Consider the following 14,368-nt stretch of genomic DNA (forward strand, 5'->3'; position numbering starts at 1 on the left):
GAAAATGTAATGTGAGAAAGGGAGGTCCTTCACGTGGAATAATTCACTGTCTTTGTTCTGTTTAGAACAGTGCTGACTTGTTGGCATGACTCTCAGGCTCTATGAATCACAATCAAAAAGCCATGATATTTTAAGCTATATTATCTTTATTTAAGGTGGGGTTGTTTTTGAATATATATATATAAAAAATCAATATCAATTCATATGACTGTGTATCAAAGGCGTCTCTTGCTGTGAACCCACTTGAAAGTATCACCAGCCTCAGCTCAAACATCTTTTAATCTCTTGGCTCAAAGTTGCTCACAGTTTTTTAGCCCTAAAACTTTGCTTTCATCAACATTTTTTTTCCAGCAGCAGCAGACATCAGATTGCAGCCTCTCTCCACTTCAAGAACTTTACGCAATGTAACATAACAACTGCCCATTGTTATGGGCTCTGCTTTTATTTTTTTAAATGTTTCTGCCTCCTTGAAGGACACGTTTCTTGCAAATCTGGTGTATAACTAGTAGTTTTTCAGTTCACTCCACATCCTTTTACTTCCATGTTTCTGTTGGTTGTTCTTGTTGTGTTGTTGTGAGTAATTACACTGCCACAAGCTCCTGCAGATCCCTGGAACTTAGTTGTGGTGCTCAAATTTACATAATTACCTTGGTGGGACTCGCTGTGATCTGGACTCAGAGTTAATGAAATACAGCATATAATGTGAAAATATCATCCACGTGTATATCCACACAAGTCTCCACTAGCTTTAATGGTCCTGTTACTGTAATGGCAAAAAATTCAGGAGAAATGTCTACATAAATAGAGAATAAAAACAGGAGAGTCAGAATACTTGAGATTTATCGCTAATATTTTGTCTACTCATATTAACCTAATCGCTCTGACTCCTAGGAACCAGGTTGCTTTAAAAGTCATAAGCAACTAGATCCAAAATACTGTGAAAAATGATTTGAGATCACTTCATTTCAGACACACTCAAGCGTGCATATTATTGTTGCAAGATGATTGAAACATATTCGTCCTCCAGGAAATGAGATGGCATTCCAGGAGCTGCTATTGGCTCGTTTCCACCAGGCTAACTAAAGGGGCTCTTTATGTTATTGCTTGGTCCAGGACACAAACAGCTATCTGGGGTCATCTCTCTGACGTTCAACTGCCTTGTGCTAAACTTTGAGAAAACAAGGACCTCTTTCTGATGGCCTTCACCCCCCTGTTACCGTAACCAGCTGTTAGCTGCACCTTTTTATCAAGACTTCATTTTGTGGTGAAAGCACTTCACTTGATGCAGAGGCCACTGAGACAGAACAACGTGACTGAGAGGCCAGCGCAAAAAATTCCTACATACTGAATCCCAAACCCCTCACTGGATAATCATGAATAAATAAAACTGTAGATTTTTTAAAAAGTGTAACTTGTATATTTTAACACTTGACTGTCATTTAGAGTTGAATCATAGTCGTACTTTGGGTTAAGGAAATTCAACTGTTTTGGTGACTTTGTTGCAAGGCGAACTAAATCACATCCTGTTTCTATCAAACTGTTTGTTGATGTATGCTGTTGATGCTATTTACAGGTTTATTTTATCTCACATTTTCTAATCTAGAAACCTAGCATAGTTTCTGTAACCTGGTAGATCCTGAGCAGCTGGGAAGGCAGCCTGCCTGGGTAACGATACATTCCAAAAACCCCATCCATAACTCTCTCTTGACTCCTACTTAGTCTGAGCAGTGATGATGTGTACAGTTATATGTCATCATTCAACTACTGCTGTCATGCTTGTGTCCATCAAACAATATGGGTGACATAGATTACTGAGAAAACTTTCTGGGGAATATGTGGTGTAATGAGGTGAGAAGTATTCATCCCACTCTGGATGTTCTCATGGCTCTCATATCTAGGAAGTGTGTTAGAGTGTATTAGAAACCTAAAATCATGACAGCCCAGAGGTGACACCAGAAGGCCGAGATGCCATCTTGCACACTACTCTGCTGCATCTTCACAGCCATCGTCCTACAAACATTCCCATACAGACTGTGTAAGCCCCTCGGTTACCTCGTGCATACAGGTCTAAACTTAACAGAAGCGCCTCCCCATCCCCTTTCCAGTCATATAAACATGTGAATTTTCATATCCCTGGAAATACAGGCAGAGAAGGAAGAATGGCCACAATCGTCCACTCAAACTTATCAACCTAAGACCTAAACTTAGTTACAACTCATTTAAAAGTCCTAATCTTAGTCTCTTGTACTCAAATTGGGGGGAAAAAACGGTTGTTTGTTGTATATCGTTCACTTGCCCCTTGCTCTCAAAAGATTTTAATCTTGATTCTGGATTTTACAGGGAGCTAATCAAATCCTTTTAATATTGGAAAAATACAATCTGTCTGACTGGCTCCTGTCAGTTTACTTCGGTGACCAAAATTAGCTATTACGTTCCACAAGGTTCTGTGCTTGGATCAATACTTTTTACCTTCTACATGCTTCTCTTAGGTAATACTATTAGTAAGCACGACATAAACTTTCATTGCTATGCAGATGACACCCAGCTACATTCATCTATGAAGCCATATACAGTTACTCAAACTTCAAGCATGTCTAAATGACATCAAAGCCTGTATGACCTGTAATGTTCTTCTTCTAAGTTCAGCCAAGACTGAAGTGATTGTGTTTGGCCCTAAACATCTTAAAACATACTGACTATATACAATAGTTACTGGGTATGGCATTGCCTTGGCCTGTAGTAATACTGTGATAAACCTTGGAGTTATTTTGCACAAGATATGTTATTTAACTCACACGCTAAACAAGTCTTGAGAACTGCATTCTTTCACCTGAGCAATAGTGTTAAAATTAGGATGATTCCGATCTAAGACTAATCCTGAAAAACGAGTCCCTGCATTTGTTACATCTAGGCTGGACTATTTTAATTCCCTTTCACCAGGATGGAAAACTCTGAAAAACCTCCAGCTGATTCTTAATGATACAAGAGAGATCAAATTTCTTTAAAATTAGCATCTCTTCTTTGGCTCCCTGTAAAATCCAGACTCGAGTTTAAAATCTTTCTTCTAATATACAAAGTTCTAAATGACCAGGCTCCATCACATCTTAACAACCTTCTTGTTCCATAATATGCCAACAGAGTAGTTTGCCCTCAGAGTCCAGGGTCTGAGAGCTTCCAAAAGTAGAATGGGAGGCAGATCCTTCAGCTGTCAGACTTTTCTGTTGTGGAATCAGTTCCAAGTTTTTTGTTTGAGAGGCAGACACCCTCTCTACTTAGGATTAGGCTTAAAACTTTCCATCCCTTAGCTATGCTGCTATAGATGCCTTGGTTTTACTAAGAACTCAGGTGCAGGCACCAATGAGGAGGAGATCAGAGAATCAGTGAAAAGTGTTTATTGACAATAGGTGATGCATACGGAGAACAACAAGGTACAGTAATCGAGGATTACCAGACAAATCAAACAAACTAGGGAAGTGAATAGGAAAAGGTGAAGAGGAAGCAATAGGCTAGGTTCACTATAATGAACTGAACACTGAATCCAAACATCAAAACTCTCAGGAAGCCAGCAATAATCACACAGAGCTAAAGAGCTACAAATCTACTGGGTAAACCCAAGACACGAATTACTGGTAGAGCAAGGAGACAGGACTAGAACCTTACCAAGACCATGTATCACATGGCATAAAGAGTTTTTAGGGTTATGGAAGGAAAAACAAGAACTTACTGAGTTAACGATGGGGACATGAACCAACAGAACTCTAGACTAAAGGCTAGGCAAACTTAGCTGACAGATTGGGGCTGGGTAAGGGCAGTCAAGAGTCAGAAGGCTTTCTCCAAGGGAAGGAATCCAGCAAAGTTGCAACTCGACAGGTAGCAAGTGATGTATTAAAATTTCAAGGAGGAGAGCAGAGGACAATGCAGGGAACCAGTTGAGGTATGGCATCTAAATTGAAGATTTGGCACTGCGTGATGGTCTCAACAAGGGTTTTATGGAGTGGAGTGTTTGACCGAAGGCAGGTGAGTCAGCCCCCTGCTCAGGTGTTCTCACTTGCTGCTGATTAAGGTGCATATCAGTGACACACACACACACACACATACGGGTTTATATGATCTATAGGGACAATTTCCTCAAACCTGTCCGGTGGTGGTTTCGATGGACTACCCTTTCCCAAGGTCCTAGAGCAGGGGTGTCGACATCCGGTCCTCGAGAGCCGCAATCCTGCATGCTTTAGATGTTTCCCTCTTCCAACACACCTGATTCAAATGATCAGGATCGTTATCAGACTTCTGCAGAGCTTGATGATGAGCTGATCATTTGAATCAGGTGTGTTGGAAGAGGGAAACATCTAAAACATGCAGGATTGCGGCCCTCGAGGACCGCAGTTCGACACCCCTGTCCTAGAGGAATGGGAGTTGGATTAAAATGCTGCAAAAAATCTGAAAAAAATTCTGCTCACTTTAGGTTTCAGGTACGAGCTACAGAACTTCATACACACCTCCATGAAAATATTGTGGTTTGTGCAGACATTTCTCTTTTTGACAAATGTGTGACTTATAAGGACAAAAAAAACCCATATGGGGACTTTAAAGGGACAATGATGTCAGCTTTTAAATCGCTCCTCATTAGCATAAATACCCCCCCTGACTTTACACACCTGACCTGACTGCACACAACATTAATGGAACAGTCAATTTATTATTCAAAAAAGTGAACTGCACTTTAACAACTGTCCACACAAGCACTTATAATACTTGAAATTATGAAAATATAAGCAAGATTTTTTCCCCCTTTTTTTAAAGTGTGTAGAAACAGTTACAAATAAAAATAATACACAATATATGAAAGGAATTGGTTTAAAATGGTTAATCTTTCAATTTATCTTACTCAGTTCATTTAAAGTATTTTGCTCAGTCTCTTATTAGTACTATATTTGTATCAACTGTGACATACTTTATATGTTATTTTCAAACTTGCCTTACCTTCAGAGGATGGGGCAGTCTCATCTATTGTGGATGACACCAATGATGCTAGTCCTGTTAAGCACATAATATGACAAAAGTTTAAAAAAGGACATTGTATCAACCAAACACTTGTGGTCGGTTACCAAAATCCTCTAGTAGAGGTGAAAATGTCCAAGGCACTTTTTCTAAATATTAGCATTGCTGTATATATATTTAAGACCCAGCAGATGCTGTCATAATTCCAGAATATCTCTAATAAATCTATGAAATAACTAAAGTGCAAGATTGTTACATGAATTTCAATGATTCCATCATAGAAAATTCTCAGTTATAGGAGTCACTGGAAACTCAAGATTTCATTGATATACATGGTCTTTACGAGTGCATGTACACTTTTGTTCACGACTGTAACTATGTGGTGAGGTAACTTACCAAAATCGTCAGTGTCAGGAACCTGCTCTGCTAATGCAGAGACTGATGCAGCATCCGCAGGCTTACTATTTCCACACTCTGATGTTGGGAATACTGTGCCACTGTCATCTGACTCACTCTCACTATCCTCGGCCTCAGCATCACTTAATGCAATTTTGTCTGAGAAAAGGTATTAAACTCAGATGACTAGCTCAACATTTAATACAGATATTCATTTGGAAAGCATATTTTAGTCCAATGTCTAGTAGCATAATTTAATTCCACAATTTCCTTAGTTTGCCACACAGTGTAAACTCAAGAAGCCTATTGGATGGGAAGCCAGTCAATGTTTGTGAAAATCTCTTTGCTATTTGTAAATATCTTGACTTCCGAGTTGCTGTAGTGTTTGACTGAAATTGCTTTAAATGTTGGCTTGGTAAGTCAGAATTTTGTAAAGGGATCACACAATATGGTGTTACAGAGCTTTTACCAAACCATGCTACTGCAAAGTCTTTCACCTGGCCTGTGATCTTCAAATTGAATATTTCTGAATAGCACCCCTCTCCTTACATGTGTACATAAAATGTAATCTGTGCTGAGAAAAGTGATCAAAGACAAGTCTAGATGCTTGATGTATCACTCAGAAAAAGAAAGAAAACCTTATTCCTATACAAACCTTCAAGTTCAGTCTCGTCCAGTGATTTTCCTTGCAGCTTAGAAAGATGTCCTTTTTCCATTGACAAAAGAAGTTTGAAGATCGTTGCCAGCTGTGTGGTGGGCACTGCTAATTTGTAGAAGTCTCTATGAACATGGATGTCAAGACCCAGAAAGTCTGCAACTTGATCAAGTTCGTTGTTTAAATTAAGGACTTGTGAGAGTGTGGCAACATGTTTCCTGAGTTGTGTCAACCTGAGGTGCTCTGGGTGCTTTGCTCCACACTGGCTTGCATGAATGCGCAAACAATCCTGTCCTCTGTCGTAGCTCATTGATTTGGGTCTTGCAAACAGGAAGGCATTTGTGGCACTAGCACCGCATTCAGTTCTTTTACTGATCAGTAATGACAGAGAATCCACCACACTTGGTGTGAGCAGAACTGCAACCTTTCTGCCTCTTTTTCCCATTATTTCAATTCGTCTGAAATAGTTGCAGAGCTTTTGTTCAATCTTTGACAACCCCATGGCAACATCTTCATGAAGCTCTGGGGCGTCTCCCTCCTGAAAACTTTTGAGTCGCATTTTTGAAACCTCTCCAGCTCGTCGACGATTGAACACAATGATTTGTGCCAGTGTAACTTTTGCAAACTGAACATAATTCTGAGTGGTGGCATTCTCCTTCAAGTTGTAAACAGCACTTGCTGCAGATTTCTCAAGGTACTGATGGAATAGCTGAACATCTTGAGTGAAGGGTAATGTAGATGGTTTGTTATACATTGCATCACTCAGTGTATTCAGGGCACTGTGAGACACTAACTCTGACCACTTGGAGGTGTGCAATTTCTTGAAGGTGTCAGTGGACTTGACCAAATCTTCATCTTCTGCCATGAGGGCCCGGCAATGGATGATATCACAGATTTTGTGTAGTGTATGTCCTAATTTCAATGCAAGGCTTGGTGTTTGGAAACTGAGAGTTGCTTCATCAAAACCTGAAACTTTCTTCACTGCTTGCACAACTCTCTGGAAGTTAGCAGGTTTAACAGCCTCCTCGAGGTTATGTACTGAAAACTCAGTGTGCAGACATAACAGACGCCCCACTTCACAGAGCTTCTGTCACATGTACTCATACTTTGTGGGGTCGTGTCAATGCCTGTTGTACAGTGACTGGGCAAACTGAATAATAGAGAGGTCGTTTCGCACAACTGAGGCTACCTCATCCTGTTTCATGACACTAAGGAGCTTCCACACTCCACTTGAGATCTGCTGACAGGATGCAGAATTTTGAGCTACAGCTAAGACCAGTATTCTGGTCCTACTGGGTTCTTCATCCAAGTCTTCATTTTCTGGCTTGCAGGGGCATCTGCGGACATGTCTCCACAGTTCCTTACGAAGAAACGTCCCTTGGCAATACATACAGTGAATAAACTTTCCTGCCACATCTGAACCTTTTGCTTGTCTTTTCACTTTCAGTGGTCTGGTCCCATCTTGTAAAACTGCAGTGTTATGTTTAAAATTTCCCTTATTTCTCATTTTTTCTAATAACATTTTGCGCTCTTTGGAGTTTTCAGGGAGGGAGAACACATGCACAATTTCAGCATGTGTCGTATGTGTTTTCAAGTGACGTGAAATTTTGCTTTGTGGCGTACCACAAACATAACAGTAATTTTTAGAACTTATAGTCAAATGTACTGATTTGTGTTTCTGAAGCTCTTCTTCCCCTTCTGGTTTATCCTTTGATGAGTCTTTGATAGCATTTCCTGAATCTGATTTTTCAGCAACACGAGCACTCATGTGATCCTCAAGAGGTGGCCAACATTTTGATGTACCAGGTAAAACTGGGATGCTTGTGTCTCCCACATCGGATGTTCTGGCACTGGGTATTGCTGGCTGTTGGGCTTTTGACTGACAAGACATAAAGGGCATGCTTGCATCTAAATCTTCATCTTCATCATCATCTGTTGTGTGCACTCAAATATCCTTACCCACATATTATACTAGGACACTGTATGGCAGTATGAATGAAACAACCATGTACAGTATTATGCTGTCTATGTTGTGTATTTGTAGAAATGCCACATTTTTATGTCATTGACACCCGTTAGAATTATTCAGTTTTTTCAATTCAATTTTATTTGTATAGCGCAGTTTACAACATATGTCACCACGCAGCGCTTAACATAGTAAGGTATAGACCTCACAAATTTAACAGAGAACCCAATAATCCAAAGTTGCCTTTGGACTCCCTCTGAGCAAGTGACTGGCAATGGTGGGAAGGAACCAAAACCTCCAACAGAACCAAACTCAGGGAAGGCGGCCATTTGCCTATCACACTTGACTATCATTTAGAGGTGAATCACAGTTACGCTGTAGGCTGAGCACACTTAACTGAGGTTCCTTCTGATCTCACTTCATCTGAATAAATGGCAGTGTAGCAGAAAGGTCACAAATAGTTAATAGCCATGTACACCGAGCAGTTATGGAAATTGCTGCCCATACATCTGATGCTGGGTTTTGTGTCTTTTACAACACGCACTGTTTTGTTTCATTTGTAAAGTTTTTAATTGTTTTTTGTTACATCTCAATATGTATTTGGAATAGTTTTTTTTTTTTTTTTTTTTTTTTAAAGAAATTTTAAAAAGTATGTGTATCAGACTTGAAAGGCTACCAAGGTCAGCTTGAATAGCTGAATTAATTTTAAAAACTATTACCTTATAATTTTTTTTCTTTGAATATTATGCTTTATAGGATACCTTGGCCATTCTGGTATATCACTGCACACCAGCAGAATATTGCTGAGCATGGACTGTGTGCAACTGGGACGAAGCAACACAAATTATGAATGAGTAATTACCTAAGTCATGTACAACATTATAACATATCCTGACCAAACCAGTTTTGTAAATCTGTAAAAAAGTATTCACTTTGTATTGGCACTTTTTCATTTACATTTATATAAATTATATAAATATATATTTTGCTTTTCAGCATTGAATCATGGTCAATTTAATTTGATGGTAACAAAAATATGCATAAAAAGAGCTTGAGCAGTTAACTATCATAACATCATAGGAATCTATTTTTACTCCATAAAATTTTTTTCAAAAACCAAATTATACTGACTGATTAAATGTTGAATAGCAACAAAACAGGAAAACTTCTACGGAGGATGAATACTTTTTATCAGCGTTGTATGATGATCTCTTTGGAGGACACCAATTAATCAGTGGATTTGTCCTTGGAGTTTCAAGGCTCCTGAGATGCATTGGCAAAAGTCACATGTACTTGACCTGCCTTCGTATGTTCTGCCTCCACATCCACTTCCTTCATGCTTGTGTTTTCAGATTGTTCCCACCAGAGCTCTGCTCTCATGTATCTTTGTATTGTCCACATCCAAATCCTCTGTCATACCATTCACAGTGCTTACCTCATTTATCTCCACATCCAGCTCAGCCTCTTCCATTGTTGCTCCACTGGCAGTAAACCATTCTCACTGCTCCACCATCCTCTGGTTGTACCACATACACAGGTAAGCTGGGCTGCTTCTTCATCAAAATGTGGCCCCTATCTATCAAATGGCTTTGACTAGTCATGCAGGGTCTGAACTTACTCACGATATCCACATGGCTTATTAGTCACAGAGAAACCAAAGATCAGCTCATCTGGAGGTCTGAGGTGTCGAAGCTTCAGGTGACAGTCTAGTGTCCCACCACATTCATAAGAGTTCACGTCACGGAGCAGGATAGAGGCTCAAGCACAGAACAACAAAGTGCAACAGACAGGATTTTAAAAACAACAATAATTTGTTCACAACAATATTTACACTACATAATAAGGATCAGACCAGCTGAGTATTCCTGAGGGGTGACTACTGGCGGGAAGGAATATTACACCAAGACTGGAAAGATAGTTGAACTGACACAGGATTTAGCTACAATACAATACTAAATTAGACAGACATAATCTTCAGAAGCAAGAAATATTTTTAAAATGGGCTGAGCAGAACTTGGCACCACTAAGCTCAGTTGTGTACTCAGTGGTCTGATTCTGGCTTTTATGGTAGAGGAGTGCAGTGTAGTTGGTTGACCGCTCCACGCTGCAGGTGTATTCACTCAGGTAATTATCCAATGGCCTGCACCTGCACACATTCCACACACACATACCTCACCTACGCCCAGGCCGGAGAGAGGAAAAGGAGGAAGGAGGAGGAGGAAAGGGATGGCTGTTCAGTTAAACCTGTCAGTCGCCCTGTTGCCTAGTGGGTGATAGGTTGGTGCTTTATAATGTGTTTCTCATTAACACACACACCTACTCTTGCACATGATTGGCAGCAGACCTATCCTGTACAGTACATTTACACAGCTTCTTCACAATTGCACTCGATATCGCATCCTGGGTCTGCACGCAATTTTGCAGCCACACCGGCAGAAAAAAATTCTGTACAAAACCTTTGCCACTGGAATGCTGCACTGGGTCAAGAAGAAAAACACTGGTACGTCTGTGACAGTATCCACATCATAGTGTTCAAAGCATGTGAAAAAAGTAGCTGCTTATAGTCCGGAAATTACAGTAAACTAAACAGCACATTGGCATGCAGCATTCTTGCTTTCCTATTCTATCCCCAAATTCAATCCATATCAACACTGAAGTACACTTTACCACAACACTTTAAGTACTGCAAAAATGCAAAATATGTTTTGTTGAACTAACTGGTTTACACACAGGCAACAGGAACTTTCTGAATAGGGCCCAAAGTAGACTGAATGGCTCATATGCATGATAGAAGACAGTTTCAATACAGTGTGGAAAAGTTGTTAAACATTCCGGTTCCGTTAGAGCTCATTTAAACTTTGCCTCTGTTAATCGACATACTGTATGACTGTTTCAAGTGGCTAATGCTCAAGTCTGACAAGGCTTCCTAATTGAAATAGGCCTACTCACTAGCTATTTACAGTTCGTTTGGAGTACCAATGCCTCACATGTGACTCTCGTTAAAAATAGAAACTTTTCTGTCCTTTCCCATTCCTCTTTGTTCACATGAAGAGCTCTTGATGTGTTCTTCCCCCTCCATTTTGGTAAATACTTAATGCTCTCATTGAACTTGTGATAAGCTGTTTGCATGCATTCTTTTACATGTTTATCTTAATTAAGAAACTATTTAGACTGCTCCGAGTGTCTTTTAAGAGTAGTGCGTCACATTTTTTTCATTCCAGCAACTGATTTACCTCAAAAACAAATGGGGCAAAATATATTTCTCATATGACATATGGGAACATTTTTGCATTTGAAAAACAATAAAACAACAATTACATTTCAACATCATCAGAGTCTCCAACACTACGTCTTACTGTTTTTGTAATGGTAAATGGACTGCACTTATATTGTGCCTTTCTACCTTAATGGTACTCAAAGCACTGTAGCTTTACAATGTGTTTCTCAATCACACATTCACACAGCAGAGCTGCCAGGTAAGGTGCCTGTCTGTCATCTTGAGTAACTTGCATTTCAGTGTCTTGCCCAAGAACACTTTGGCCACAGCTGCCCAGTTTTGTCAGTTGTTCATGCTATTTTGAACCAGAAGATACCCACTGGTCAAGCAAAGAGTTGGCAATAAATCAACTTTAGGCATGGACATGAATCAATATCTAACATTTGGGAAAATGCCATAATTGAAAACCAAGAGGGCTGCAAGGTGGCGCAGTTGGTAGCACTGTTGCCTCGCAACAAGAAGGTCACCAGTTCGTGTCCCAGCCGGTGACTGGCATGGTTCCGAAATCTTGGGTTGACTTACTGAGCTTGATAACCAGCTTCATGAGACCTCTTACCCTGACTGCGGATGTTGTGTTTAGGGCAGCTAGATAATGAAAAGTTATCCTGGGTATGTTGAACTTGCTGCTTCATAGTGCAGAACAAACAGGATTCTTGAACGCCTGAAAGATCTTTTACTATCTAGGATTATGGAACAATGACTGCCAGGACTGTGAGAAGACAGTACACATTAGTAAAAGTTCCTGTCCTAAGGAGCTGTGTTTTCAAATCTGATCTTTGGATGAGGGTCCAAATGCAGTTGACAATTTGCAGAAACCAGAAGCTGATGAGAATCACAGGAAGAAAACAAAAGCAGGTAAACAGTCAAACTGGCAACTAAAACAGAGAGCGAATATGGCTGCCTTCTAAATCACATACTTTTTCTTTTAACTCTAAGTTCATACTGCATGTGCACTTATAAAGTGCGGACTGTTTTATGCAGTATCCGTACAACAGGGACATACTACTTGATCATAACAATGCACCTTAAACTTTGACCGTCACAATCTGTAGTGCAAAATTGGCCATCATCTGTTGCACTGTTGGCTAAAGTTTGTTCATATGTGTGCGCAATACTACAATGTCTGTGATGTAACTGCACAGGGGATTGTGGGACACAATGGCCAGAAAAGCATGGTAGCTGGCATACTTCAAAATCCGACTGGATGGAGCAGGACATCCGGGTATTTTTGGCATATTACTATATACCATATACTATGACATACTATGCATTGGGACATACTAAATCTTCTTTTGGCATACCAGATACCAAGAAAGTATATATATTGGAACACAACCTATAAATTCAGAGGGACAAAATGAGACAGAGGTAAAACTAATGACAGCAGGGCAGACATTTACAAAGGAGGGGAAGCACACAAAGGCAGAAAGTAAAAGATCAAAAGACACAAAGCAAAAGAGATGTCTTTAAAATAAAACAGGAAATAAACTACAAACAAAGCCAAAGACCATGCCAATTCCTTTTGCTGTGTTCTGTTGTATTAAAAATGCATTGTCTTTTCACAGATATCTTGTCAGTGTAATATGGGAGGACCTTTCTCCTCAACTGGTTGTCAATATTACAGTAAAATAGGCCTTTGACACTCAGCACCAGTTTCGTAGAAGAGCATGCCTAACTTTCTTCCATAACTGGGCAGTCTAACTGGACAGACATAAAGTAGGAAAGTTAATCTAATTCCAATTAGAGTGATGACAAGTTCTAAGCTACTGTTTAATGCTGTTTGTGAATAGACTTGCAAATTGCTCTGATCTAAAAACACAAAGCAGTCTCTCACTCCATATTACAAACTGGATAAGTGGCTGGACTGATGTGAATTGGTGAGAAACAGCCAAGTGTAAGAATCTCTTCCTGACATCAAAAGACTAACCTTTCATGTCTGTCAGCTTAAGCTGGGAGGGATGACAGAGGACCGCTAAGCAGACACATATCCCTTCTGCAAACTGAGCCCACAGAGCACTCTGCATTGAATGGATGTTGATGTCAAGGCCTGCACCAGTGATGAAATCTTGGGGAAATACAGTGCCAAAAAGAAAGCTGAGACAACATCCACAGTCATCCACCTCAAGCAACTTTCTTTTATACTATTTATCCAACTATAAAATACCCCCCACCTGAACCAAGCAAGTTTTATTTAAAAAAAACTAGTGCCTGTAAGATTTTGTTTTTATTATTAGTTACCTCAGAGCATCCTCTTTAACCTGTTTTTAGTATGAGTTTAATTATGATGTTACATGTTTTAATTGTGGTTACATGGCTGCATTTCTGTATGCCATAGGTAATTGCTCCCTTTTGGCTTAAAGAGATTAGATGAGTGTCACATTTGTAATGAAAAATAAAAATTGTAGTACAGTTGTAAAAATGTAAAAACGGTGAGGATGAGGATGTGTAGGTCATCTGGTTGGCTTATCTGGCATGTCATGTTGGTGGAAGCTTTGAAGAAGGAGACTTACATGGTGATTTTGCCAAGCCTGCTATGAACCCCAGATGGTGCCTGAGGGAAGAGAGGATGAAAGGGTGTGGAGATTGATTTGTCGGGGTATCATTGAGGTAGGAGGGTGGATGCATGAGGCAAGGGAGTGGAAGGGTGGAGTCAGGAGAACAAGACAAACAGGGTTGGATACGTTAACCATGTATAAGTAGGTTTACCTGGAAGTTAGAGGAGTGGTTGAGGCGTGGCCCTGGACCCGTAACTTTGTTAGCACATTAAGTTCATCTCGTGTGCAAGCACCACACTAGAAAGATGAAAGATTTAATGAGAAAAGGTGGTAGTGAATGACAAAGATGACTATAGGATGTGAGTGATGAGTTAGAATGGATGTAAAGGTGACCTGGTTTGGCTATCTTAGATGTCATGATGTTGGAGACTTAAGAGAAGGAGACTCAGGGTGGCAGTTCCATTTCAGGAGGTGATTTTCTCAAGCCTGCTATAAACCCCCAAAATGAATATTTTAAGGAACTGAGGTGTGCATGGGCTTGACACAGGTCGTTAAGGAAACTGCAAATCTAACAACGATAT

This window comes from Stegastes partitus, unplaced genomic scaffold (assembly GCF_000690725.1).
Source record: "Stegastes partitus isolate 25-593 unplaced genomic scaffold, Stegastes_partitus-1.0.2 Scaffold260, whole genome shotgun sequence".
Classification (NCBI taxonomy): Eukaryota; Metazoa; Chordata; class Actinopteri; family Pomacentridae; genus Stegastes; species Stegastes partitus.